This window comes from Suricata suricatta, chromosome 1, assembly GCF_006229205.1.
Source record: "Suricata suricatta isolate VVHF042 chromosome 1, meerkat_22Aug2017_6uvM2_HiC, whole genome shotgun sequence".
Classification (NCBI taxonomy): domain Eukaryota; kingdom Metazoa; phylum Chordata; class Mammalia; order Carnivora; family Herpestidae; genus Suricata; species Suricata suricatta.
The window spans coordinates 37,562,099-37,575,273 of NC_043700.1; the positions used below are offsets into that span (position 1 = coordinate 37,562,099).

General features: G+C 44.9%; 1 long non-coding RNA gene across 1 annotated transcript; it reads right to left on the bottom strand.

Annotated features, from left to right (window-relative positions):
- Nucleotides 1–6,365: 6,365 nt before the first annotated feature.
- On the bottom strand, nt 6,366–9,438 carry LOC115293315. Its single transcript, XR_003909497.1, has 3 exons — nt 9,190–9,438; nt 8,098–8,295; nt 6,366–7,615 (listed from the first exon to the last, which is right to left on the bottom strand). It is a non-coding gene; the product is annotated as an uncharacterized LOC115293315 (long non-coding RNA).
- Nucleotides 9,439–13,175: the final 3,737 nt, after the last annotated feature.

Here is a 13,175-nt window from a genome sequence, read left to right on the forward strand (position 1 = left end):
CATTCTTACTCTTCCTTTTCTTCCATTTCTGCCCTGCCCGGTACTTGAAGCCTAACTGTCTTGCAAGGATATCCTAGACCTCCGCCCAGGGCGGCTCTGGTTCACCGCTCTGTCTGGACACCCTCCCTGCCATTACTGTTCCACTGCCTGAACTCCTGCACTGGTGGTCAGTCCGCCGTTCACCTCATACCAAGGTCGGAGATCTGGGTGTCATTCCAGACTCCTCCTCATTCCTCTCGCTTGGGAACCACAACTGAGGGTCACTATGACTGCAACTGCTTCTGCTTGGCTCTCAAGTCCTCTCTCCATGCCTTCACCAGCAGTTTTCTTTTTGGGCCATGGTCATCTCTCCCTGTTGCTGTTGCCTTAGCCTTATGGTTACTTGCTTTGCCCCCATCCTTTTTTTTAATTGAACATTTTAAAAAATGTTTATTTGTGTGTGTGTGTGTGTGTGTGTGTGTGTGAGAGAGAGAGAGAGAGAGAGGGAGAGAGAAAGAGAGAGCGCGCGCGCACACGCAAGCACAACAGGGGAGGGCAGAGAGCAAGGGGACATAGACTCCGAAGCAGGCTCCAGGCTCTGAGCTGTCAGCATGGAGCCCAATGCGGGGCTCAAACCTATGAACCGCGAGATCATGACCTGAGCCAAGGTCAGACCCTTAACCGACTGAGCCATCCAGATGCCCTTCTCTGTCTCCATCCTTGCCGCCTCCAGGCCACCCTCCACCCTGCTGTTAGATCCTACAATGCTGATGCTCTGAGCTGCTTATACCTTGTGCATCCCCTTGCTGTGGGATCAAGGACCAATTCCTATGAATGAGCCCTCTGTGATCTCTTCTCTCCATCTTCATCTCCCACCTCTCAACCCCCTGCACTTCTGAGCTACACCAAACCACTCTGGATTGTTTTTCATGTTTGTATTGGCTGCACACACTGCTTGGAAGGCTCTCTCTACCTCATCTTCCTAGGAAATTCCCACTCATCATTTAAGATTCAGCTCCATTATAGTCCTTTTTGTCATAATTAGAGCAGCTAACATTGGCATGTGCTTCCTGTGTGCCAGTCACTGCTCTAAATGGTCCACATGCACCTGTGGAGTCCTCACAACAGCCCTCTTGCAGTACCTGTAGGGTAGGCACCATTATGATCATCCTCATTTTACAGCTGGGAAACAGAGGCACAGAGAGGTTCAATGTCTGACACAGAGTCACATAGCTAGCAAATGGGATGCTGAGATCTGAAGGCAGGGAGTCTCATCTTAGCCCCTGGGGCAGCCCTGGCTATGTTAGACAGAGATGGCCACTCCCTCCTTGTGCTGCCCTGTCCTCACCTGACTCAAATACACCTCTGTCATGGCATTTAGTGTACTCTCTTCCAAGTACACAATGAGCCCCTTGGGGGAAGGCCTGCCTTTACGTCATGCTCTGATCCCTGGTGCGGGGACCCCATCTCACCCATTTAGATATCCTCATTGCCTGATGAAGAATAACTGAGGGAGTACACTGAATATTAGTTGAGTGAACGATCAGTGAAAACCTTTCGTAAGGTGGAAAACAAGGATTGGTCAATTTGGGGCAGATCTGGCTCCCTGCTGTTTATGCATTGGCCACAAGCTAAGAGTGGTTTTCATAGACACATATTTGCAATCAATCTGATGAGAGGGAACACTAATTCTAAACCTCAATTAAATGAAATGTTATCCCTCTCAAAAGAATTCTGTTTTTCCTCATTTGATCTATGTTATATTCAATTGTTACTATCTTTTGAATTCTGTCAATAACAATTTGCAGAAATGTGTGTGTTCTCTTACTATGTAAGTACCTACAGAGCATTCACAAACCCTAAAATATTTACTCTGTGGCCTTTTACTAGAAAAGTTAGGCCCCTGCTCAAAGTGCTGTTTAAATAACAGCAATACTGTTATTGTTATGTCATGACAGGGGGATTAAAAAATGTAAAATGTTTGGGATGCCTGGGTGGCTTAGTCAGTTAAGCGTCTGCCTTCAGTTCCGGCCATGATCTCTCACAGTTACTGGGTTCGAGCCCTGCATCTGACTCACTGCTGTCAAAGCAGAGCCTGTTTTAGATCCTCTGTCCCCCTTTGTCTTTGCCCCTCCCCTGTTCGTGCTCTCTTTCAAAAATAAATAAACTTAAAAAAATTTTTGAGGCGCCTGGGTGGCTCAGTGGGTTGAGTGTCCAACTTTGGCTCAGGTCATGATCTCACAGTTCATGGGTTCAAGCTCCACGTGGAGCTCTGTGCTGGCAGCTCAGAGCCTGGAGCCTGCTTTTGATTCTGTGTGTCCCTCTCTCCCTGCCCCTCCTCTGCTCATGATCTGTCTCTCTGTCTCTCAAAAATAAATAAATGTTAAAAAAATTAAAAAAAATTTAAAAAAGTGAAATGTTCTGGGTGAACTTGTCTGATTAAATGGGATAAATCTTGTGAAGCCTTCTGAGGTAAGGGCTAAACAAGTGTTATTTTTCTCTTTTCCATTCCTAGAGCTAATTTAGGGTAACATGTAGCTGGTTGGTGTGAGGGGAGGTGACTTAAAAAATATGGTGGGCAGTGTTATGCCCAAGATTTCAATATCGTCCTCCAAAACCAGAGACCGCCAGGGAGACCGAGTCATGCATGCAAAAGCAAAGGGCATTTATTACGGGCTTATAAGCTCGGGTTCACAGACTTCACCAGCGCAGTGGATCCATGCGGAGAGCCCGGAACAAAGCCGGGGTAGGGCCTTTATGGGTTTTGGGAAGGAGGAGTTACAGGAAATTGTGACACAGGTATAGTGACTCAGTCATTATCGCCTAACATCATTGGCAGTAACTTTAACCATACACATTGTCCAGAGTGTACGTTACTTTTGATGGGACCCAGTCACAACATTTAGAGTGTTTACCAGTTACAGAGTGGGCCCAGGACCCTCATGTAGGGTGTAACTAGCCTTAAGCAATAAGTGATTATCTATAGCTTCTATCTCTAGGCCTGCCCTTAGAAACGTTAAGGGTGTTAGCTGGCCTTTTTTGATTGGGTGTTACAAGGGTGGTCCCTCCTGCCTTGGGCAATGTGTGCGCTTCTACTGTCTTAATGATTCTGAGAAACCAACACTTAGGCCTCCAAGGTCAGAGGGAAAGTTGAAGCCTGTCATGAAGTCAGTTTGGTTCAGACCTGTGTCCTTACAGGCAGTATCTTGCTTCACTGTGTCATCCTAGTCAGTGGTGTCTAGGGCAGAATGTATAAAATTTAAGTTGAAGATAGAATCTTTTTGACACTGTGAGGGCCCCAAATTCCTGATGACAGTGACCTTTATGATGCCTTGGAGAAAGGCAGAACTCAGCAGGAACCATAAGCAATCTTTTCTACACATTTTTTAAAAAGACTATTTATAGGCTATGTCTACATATATATTTTTGCTACTGGTCTTAGGTCTTTAAAGTGTTTAAAAATTTATATTCAGAGTGTTTCTCTCTTCTTTTTCATTTTATTAAGAAGAAACTATAAATAAAACTTAACAATGCCATTGTTTTCCATTAGTTCTAATGGCTTTGTGACAGGATGAAAGCTCACGTCGTGTAATGTTTGATTTTTTTTCTTCCTCAAATGCTGTCAGGCTAGATCATTTAGAAATATTGCAAAATCTTCTGTATTGAAGGAAAAAGCTTTTGGCTCCAAATTAAACAACAACAACAACAACAACAACAACAACAAAATAAGACATGTGCCTTACATCATATGAAACCTCCCTAACTTTTGGAAGCTCTTCTAAATCACACATACTCCTTTGTCTTCATACTGTTGTTTCTTTTATTTTCACAGTCTCTGCCCCAAGCTGCAATGTAGTCTCCAAAATAATTTTAGATATCTAAGATCCAGTGTTTTTATTTCCTTGTGCTTCAAATTTACCTTGAATTAAAGTCTGATTTTTTAGGTTCTATTTCTGGAGCCAGTCAGACAGCTATTTTAACAGGAACATCTTAGGCCTGTATGGATCCAGCCACATTGTTTACAAGGAAGAGACTGAGGAGAGAGGTTATGACATACACTCATGGCCAAATAACTAAGCAGTGGCAGAGCAAAGATAAGAGCCCGGATGAGACCCCTGTGTTATAATTTCCTAGCTGAATTTCTTTCCCTTTTGTAAGTTTTCAGGGATGAAATCATCCAGAAACTTGAGTGGGAAGAAATCACCAAAGTCCAAGTTCTTATTTTTAAAATTAAGTTATGATGATTTAAATTCTTTCCAATTCTGTAGACATTTAAAATTGAGTCAGTGGTTTTAGGAAAATAATAACAATGTAACGGATTCCACATCAATGTAACTATAGACAGATTTTCTTGGGACTTGACATCATTGTTTGCAATGTTAAGTGATGCTGAAGTACTGAGCCCTTGGTGTCTAAATTCGAAGCAAGATGAGGGATGTCTGTCAGCTGGTGGGGTCTCAACCTTGGTCTCCCAGACTCCCCAGGCGGGAGGCCCCTGGGCTGTTTTGCCGATGTGGCTCTTCTGTGTGTCATCTTTGCTGCACAGACTCTTGGGGACCTTGTGTGTTTGTGCAGTGGATCGTTTTAGAAAATAACCTGTAATTCTATTTAGAAAATAACCTGCCTGTGTCTTCTGTTTTATTAATGGATTTTTTTCTTAAGACAGCTGCCTGTATTGGCTTTAGGTGTTGGGGCCCAGTAGGCAAAAATAACCCTCAAACAATATTTGGTCTCCTGGGCCGCACATGTGGCTTCTATTCATCCTGTCTGTGATTTTCTCATTGCTTTGTAAAGAGACATATACTTTTAGGCTTTGAATCAACTTGGTTCAGTCAGTGGTGCCAGCCCTCCCCTTACTTTGCTTTCTAGCTCTTTGTCTGCTGTTGGGAGTAAACCAAGACCTCTGCCAAAAGATTTGCCTATTAAAGGAGGAGCATCTTACCCATGCATAACTGATGAGGGGTCTTAAGAAATGTAAATATCCTCCTAGAAATCTGCAGGCTCATCTTCTGCTTGTAGCCAGACTATTATTGGGGAATCCCTCCCTCATAATGACTTGATTGTTTCCTTTTATTTACTACTGTTCTGATAAAAATGACCTTTTCCAGAGCATGTCTTTACTTCAAAAATCTTGAACTATGTAACCATTAAAGAAATGATGTAATCACCCATAGTATATAAGACCCTGGCTATCTTAATAAAGTGTGGCTTTACCAACCACCATCCACGTTGTCTGTCTCGTCTGTCTTGTCTGTCTTGTTCGCCTTGTCCGTTTTCTTTCTTAGAGATATTTTCGCCAACACCAACCCCCTACTCGGGACTTTTCGACTGTGGTGCGTGGGTTGGTCCCCCGCACTTAGGGGCCAAATGGGAAGATCTGAGTAACTGTAGAAGGGCTCAAAGCACGCATAGTCATCACTTCCAGTGGTTTCCTTGACAGTTAAGAGAACCCGTGCCAGACGATCTCGTGGACACTAGTTGAATATCCCCAGAAGCTGGAGTGCAGTGTGCAGCACGTATACACACAGGCCTCTCTGCCTGAGGAAGCCCTCGAGTTCGCCAGCCCTGACCACAGTCCCAGGTCAACACCGCCGCCATCTTCATCTTGTGTGGTGGACTCTGTTTTGGTTTTTTAACTTTTGGCTTTTCTAAAAAATTAATTATGAGAGTTGTGCTTTCTAAGGTTTACCATAAAGAATAATTCAGCGATTTCATTTGGAACACAAGACCTGAAATGGGGGCAGATCTCTCTACAGAACAAGAAGCATCAAGATAGGTATTAATACTGTACTTGCTGCACATTCAGGGTAGTTGCCAAAGGCATAATCATTTTCTGGAAGACTGTGTTCTGACTCTAGTTTGTACATCTGTTGTATCTTTCTAGCCAAAAGGAAGTGGAGAGTTGTGAAAATACCAGGCGAGTTTGGGGCCAGTTGGATAGTTATTTCAAGTCATAAGTTTACTTTCACCTGATTAACCTACTCCCTTAATGGTATACAGCTGCTCTTGGAAAAAAATTAAAATGTAAATATTTATTGAGAACTTCAGTTGTGTGTGTTAACTTTGTTATTGAGTGTCAGGAAGAACAGGTGGCAAATGCCAGTAGAGACTTGCCCCTGCGAGAGCTGGGGTTAGATGGGTGTGAAGTCTGGGCTACTGGGGCTGAGCTAGTGCCAGGTGGTTGTGTGGACTGGTATCAAAACTGGCTGATTACACACAGGTAAGAACTAAAGACCTATATGTGAATGAACAGGGACTCCCCGGGGGAAAGGGTGATCCCAAAGAAAGTCTTGGGTAAGGAGTGGAGTCAGTCCGGTAGATATCAGGTAAGATGTGATCAAGCCTGAAGCTGTGACAGGAGGATGCATTAGTCATGGTCCATTCAGTCAAACAGAAGCCTTTTAATGCCAGGACTTAGTTATAAAAGTCTTTGGAAGACCAGAAAGCCCAAGTAGGGGATGATGATGTCACACAGAGATTAGCACTAGCAGGAAATCACTACCACCCCTGAGGCTGGTAGAACAAAGAGAGGGGGGGTTGTTGTTATCAGAGGCCTCTACTTGGAGATACCATCCAGGGCAGAGAGAGGAAAGGGGAGAAGCACTCTGGCTTCCTCCTGTCTCCCATCCACCAGTCTTCTCTGGAGCCAGTTGGCAAGTGAACATGGAAAAGATAGTTTGCAGGGGAAGGGTAGGGAGTGGATCAAATTACACACAGGCAAATGACCTCCTGTGGACCAGCGCCTGGGGCAGCTTTGGAGGCAAGTTTTGAGCTGACAGGCGGCCAGAGCCTAACAGCTTCTTTGGGGCAGCTGAACAAGCCTTCCACAAAGAGTCAGAGAGCCCAGAGCGTCAGACCCGCCTGATCTTCCCAGGCTTGTGCCTGAGAATCTTTCCTGTGTGAGGCGACTGTGCATCTTCTCTGGCCCAAGGCAAGCTCAGCCTGATTCGGGAGACAGGCTTTCTTTGTTGGATTCCTAAGGCCACATGAGGGCTCAGGAGCTGGCCTTTGACCAGGGATCCCCAGAACCTCTCTTTGACGTGTCTAAAGGTGTCTGGATGAAGAATCATGACTGTGAGTCCTAAAAGAAAGAAAAGTTCTGTGTAAAAAGGGCCTCTCAGGCCTTCGTGTCCCTGATAGCTTCAGAGGCAACACTTTGCTGAGATAGCCATATAAATTCTCAGCTGTGAATTTGGGCATCTTCTGGTCTCCTTCCCCCTTCCAGTCACTTGTGTAAACAGTTGTCATTTAGTCATTCTCATCATCATCATCAGCATCCCCAGTGTTTCCATCACAGACATTGAACTCGCTGTAGCAGAGCAGGGTCAAGTTCCTCTATTTGTAGCAATGGTTCATTATCACTTATTGAACTACGAATATACACCAGGCACTGTACAAAGTGCTTTACGAACAGTTGAAGTGTGGTGCTCAAACTTCAGTGTGACTCAGTATCACCGACAGGACTTGTTAAAATGCAGGCAGCTTCCCCTCTTGATGACTTCCCATCCGCTTCTGGTATAGCAGGTCTAGCATGGTCCCTGAGGATGTGCATTTTTCACTAGTTTCCAGATGGTGCTGCTGCTGCTGAGCCGAGGACGCACTTGGAGAACCACTACACGAGTTCAAGGGCACATGGCTGGGAAGAAGTATAGGAAGGTCATTATTGGTCAGCTATTGGTGTCCCCATGAGGCCTGGCGATGCAGGCCTGGGCCCATCAGTAGTGATTTGGTGCAGCGAGCCCAGAGGCTGCCACCCAAAGTGGGCCAGGCCATCGAGTGCCTGTGAAATTTGTAATTTGGTCTTACAGCCCTTGTGGATTTCTTAAATTTTATTCTGTAGTGAAAGTGAATTGGTGGGTTACATTTAAAAAATGTGGCTTGGTTTGGGTTGGTTAGTGGACTTTTACTTTTTGGTACAGAGTGCCCCTGCTACCTGAGGCTGGTTGGGTTGTCTGAGGCAGAGAGACCTGGAAGCCTCATGCTGCGGCATTCAGGTGGGGTCCTCTGCACGCACAGCTGACCTCTGTGCTGCAACTTCCCAGGTGCCCGGTGGGACACCTGGACTTACCGTCTGCAATGTACGGCATTTGCCTCCATGCCTAGGTGTCTTTCCCTCACCTTAGGGTGTGGCTTGTTTCCCGCCATTTTGTTTCACAGTAAACCAAGGATCTTTTTAATAAGCTCAGTCTCTCGTGTTGATGAATACTGCGGTCATTCCGTGACTTTCACAGTGGTTAGCTTAGACATGTCACCAGCAGGCTCTGCCTACCTTCTCATGTCACCACTGGACAAAGCAGATCACTGGAAGGCCTAGGGCTTGAAGGATAAAAAGGATGAGATAGTGAGCATTATACACCACCTCCTTTCCTACTGGATTTGAATAACATATTAATTATTAATTCAGAGTATCTTTGTTGTTCCATCTGCAAACTGCGAATGTGAATTCCAGCCATGTATTTTTAAACAGCTCTATTATGATCAAACAAATCTGAATATCTCATGCAGTTTATTACAAGTGGGCTTTGCTTAGAAGGAAAAAGCTGTTTTATGGATGGTTTCTATTTTTTCATTTTGGTAAACTGTAACCAAATTCTGAGTTAGGAGAAATGTGAGCTGCTTACTATTTAATAGTTCCATATATCACACTTACAGTAGCTTATGTCATGTTTCCTTTGCAGAAATAGTGAGTTAAGACCCACAGTAGAGAAATCTATGTCTTGGGACCTGGACTAGATTAGAAGAATTGATGAATTTATAGGAATATGGATAACTAATATAGATAATAAAGACTTAAACACAGCTTTACTTAGTTCTAAATGCAGTTAATGCTGCCTTCTGGAAAGAAAGGGTGTAAACACAGGTTTATTCAGATTCTGGTAAATATAGTAAATATATTATTGTGTTTTGTATAATAGGCTTAATCCATAGAATTATGTAATAGTTTTTCTTGTAGAATTTTTAAGGAGAAGCCAGAGTCTTCTGCATATCAGTTATTTATTGTTGCATAGTAAACCTTCCACGAAACATAGTGGCCCAAAACAACAACAGTCATTTAATAAGTCCACAAGTGGGCACTTCGGGCAGAGCTTGGCATGGAAAGCTTGCGCATCGTGCACATCAGCTGGGGCGGTCCAAAGGCAGCGGGCAGTTGGGGAATGTGGGGGTGGGGTGGGGAGGGCTGCAGAATCCTCCCCCAAGAGGGCCATTCACCTGGCTGGCGAGTTGGTGGTAGCTGTAGACCGGGACCTCAGCTGGGGCTGAGGGCCTGGGGGCTTGGCTCCTCTTCCTGTAACCCCAGTAAAACCACCTTGGCTGGGTTCTAAAAATGATCATCCCCGGAGAGCCAGGTGGAAAGCTATGGTGTAGTCTTCTGACAGCCTTGGAAGTTTCATGGCATTACTTCTGCTCTGCCCTTCTGGTCAGCCTAGGTTGAAGGGGAGGGGGACCCTAGGCTCTGTCTGTAGGATGGGTGGAGTGCTAGAGAGTTTGACAAGGTGTACTGAAACTGTCACACCCTGATGACATTTAACTGTGACTTCTCAATGAAGATCTTGGTCACTCGTTGCTAGGATGAGGATGTACTGCTCCCATTATTATGTGGCCTGATAGGAATCCATCTTGGCCCAGCATGTGTGTGCCCAACAGTGTCCATCAGGTTTGCGCTGCGGTGGCCCCAGGTTTTGTTGGAGTAGTGGGGATGCAAATCGGAATGCAGCACCACTGGAACAACTGGGGTTGACAGTGGAGTGAAGATGGCAGGTAGGGACGGTGCTTTCACATATGCTTAGCTGAGACAAAAAGAAGAGAAATGAGCTGTAAGACAAGGGGGATAGGGGGCCAACAGAGCTTTTCTTTTCTTTTTCCTATTTTTTCTTTTTTCAAGGATGGGAGAATTCGTTGGTGAAGGGAAGGGAAGGAGCCAATACAGAGGATAAGGTGGTATTGTTCCCACGTACCTATGTGATTTAATTTCTCTTCCCGGTTTCCTTAAGTTCAGGGATCCTGGCACAGTGCCATATACAACAGACACTTAATAAACTATAGAACAAAGGAATTTCACTTGTAGAAAAATATTGCTTATGGGATTGTTCACCACCTGGGCTGACCTCTTTCCTTCCCCTTCAGGGTGTGGCCCTTTGCCTGCCATTTTGTTTCACAATAGGCCATGGAGACTTTTTTTTTTTTTTTTTGCTATTTATTTAGTTTGAGAGAGGGAGAGATAGCGAGCCTGCACATGTAAGTGGGGGTGGGGCAGAGAGAGCAAGAGAGAGAATCTCAAACAGGCTCCATGCTCAGCTCAGAGCCCGGGACTGGGGACTCAGTCTCAGGATCTCGAGATTACCACCTGAGCCAAAATCAAGAGTTGGGCACTTTACGCACTGAGCCACCCAGGTGTCCTGACCATGGAGATTTTAAATAGAAGGCAGTCTCCCACATTGATGGGTGCTGTGCCCATCCCAATGACCTCCACTAGAATTCATAACTTTGTCTTCTCCTGACCTCACTAATAGACTCCACCTATTTTCCCAAATCACCCACTGAAGCAACCCCCACTGATGACCCCAGAGTCAGAATTGGACCTAGTCACAGAGTTATTTTCTCTCAGCGTGTCACCTGGTCATAAGGGGTATGAACACCCACTTCAGAGGACTGTTGTGAGTAAGGTCTCATGATTGACTCCATTTGTAAAAGAGCTTTTTAAACTTTAAAAATTAACTGTAGAGCACTATACAAATATAATAAACTGACTATTTGTAGTCCTGTAGGCCAGTATGAGTGTTTATATTTTATTAGAAACCTGATTTTTTTCCTCTATAGTATCTGCTTCAGTCACTTTTCCATTTTTTCGACTTATGTAAGAAATTGGCTGGGAATTGAAAAATTGAAATGATTTTTTGCTTCATGATCTACAGTTGTAATAGACACAGTAATAACAGTACTCTCCGTCTGAAGTCTTTTCTTTCTTTCTAAGAAGTAAAAACCATTGACTACTGTAAATAACGGGAGAGTGGCATTTTGCCTCTGGAATCACATCTTGAGAAGCTACGTTTTCTCTGACACATGAGAAATGGTTGAGAACGTTTTGGGAATTATTCATATTAGTGTGGTAATGATCCAAGGCATACAACATGGAAAGAATAGTACAATTCAGTTTGTAATTCATGCTAATTAACAGCTGTATGAAAGGAATTTCAGCTTTAATTTCATTTTTAATAATTTTCACCTCCTCACAGCACTGCATTGCTTATCATTGTATCATGCACAGATAGAACTTTTCCTTAGTAAGGCATCTCTTCCAGAGTAACTACACCCTTTTTTAAGCTAAAATTTCTAATGAGGACAGAGGATGAGACACGAGTATGTTTATGTCCTAAGTTTTTCTGATCAGTAGAGGAAGCGTGTGGGTTTTAATGGATGCGTAAATGGTTTGCTGAGGAATTTGTTTAGGATGCCAACTGGAGAAAAACTCATTGGTGGTTTTGAGGCTTCAGTGATCTCTACTTCATTCTGGTGGAGCAGAAGTCACAAATACTGCACGGTGCACATTTTTATAGTTCTTAATGAAAACAGAGGACTTGAGACCATGAATATATCCAAACTGCAGTAATAAACAACATTTATATAATAGAGATGGCATTTGAAAAAAACGTATCTTTGGTATTTGCATTTCTTAGGGCATATGCTTCTGTGTTCTGTTTGATTTTGTCTCCAACAGAAATTTCTGTGCCACCTGCGAGAGGTAGACACGTGTTACCAAGTTGGACATGGAGTCAGAGAAGACGGAGAGGGGACCAGTCACAGGCCCTCTCTCCAGTCCTGCAGCCACGATGAATGCAGTCTCTGTTATTTCTGCAGGGACGCTGCTAGTTTGCTGCTGTCTCTCTCTCGGGTTGCTGCATTCCCCAGTGTGCTTGCTCTGCCTCCTTTTGTCCTGCCTGGTGGCAAGGGAGAGGTTGGTGAGAAGCTCATCTGTGGAGGAGCGTGGCTTTTATTTATGTGGCCAATATTTCCACCTTTAGGACATTCCAGAGAGCACACTTGTTTTGGTTTTTGCTCTTGTTTCCATTTTGGGCACCCCTGTTGTATGTATAGTGTCGGTGGGAGGCAGACATTGGCTCTGGCTGGGTATAGGCACACCTCCTAGAACAGCCTAGAAGTGATGCTCCTCCCTGGGACATCGAATCCTGGGCCAGCAGCGCTGAGAGGAAAGACATTCAAGTGTTCACTTCATCCCTGTTATCAGGCTTGGCTGGTCTGGAGACCCCCTGGGTAGCCCGGGCCGTGACCATTTGTTTCGCACTCTCTTTTTGGCCCTTGGTCTGTTCCCTCCCTGGGCGGAGTGTGAGACAGAGCACCCTAGTTTCCCAGTCTCCAGTAGCCAAGGCTGGTTTGCCAGAGGAAAGGAGCTAGTCTGCTTGCCTTTGTTGTGTGTGGCTAAGGTAGTCATCACGGTACTTTGTACCTCTGTGGGTCACCGCACAGTTCACTGAAGCGTGTATGTACCTCATTATTTTGATATCTGAGTGTAGATAGATGTGATTATCCAAGTACAGGTGATCTGACAGCCCCAGTGAAGTTGAGCCGTTTGCCCAAGGTAGGTCGTATGGCTGGCCGTTAATTAGCAAAACTAGAACTGCAGCCCAGGCTTCCTGACTCTCCAGCCTCCTATTCTTACCTGCTCCGATACATAGCATGGTAATGAAACTTCCCCCACTGAAGTGCCACGCTACCAGATCCAGAAAATCTCAGCATTTGAGCAAGAACAATTCTCGGCTGGTGTCGGGGGCCACAAACAGTCCTGCTTGGAGTTTCCCGGAGGAGTGGCTCACGCTCGGTCCCACAACCTGGAAAGATCAAGGGCTGCTAGGTTGAACACCCACTGCCTCTCTTCTCCATTTGAGACCATTGCAGGCCTTCCAGTGCTGCAGTGGGGATGGCTGCGGAGTGGCATGCTCGTGTGGGGGTGGCGGGAGGAAAGGTCCTCTGTCAGCAGCTCGCTCACAGGACAGCATGACGCTCAGCTCCCAAGACTCAGAAGGCTACTTTGAAACTGCTCTATTTACCGAGCCACAGAACACTAATTTAACTAGTTAATACTATTTCATCCCCAAATAGCTTCTTGTTTTCCTTTTTTTCTCAAGTGTATGTGCTTATTGCCGGGAGATTAGAAAACACAAATAAAAAGAAGTAAAGAA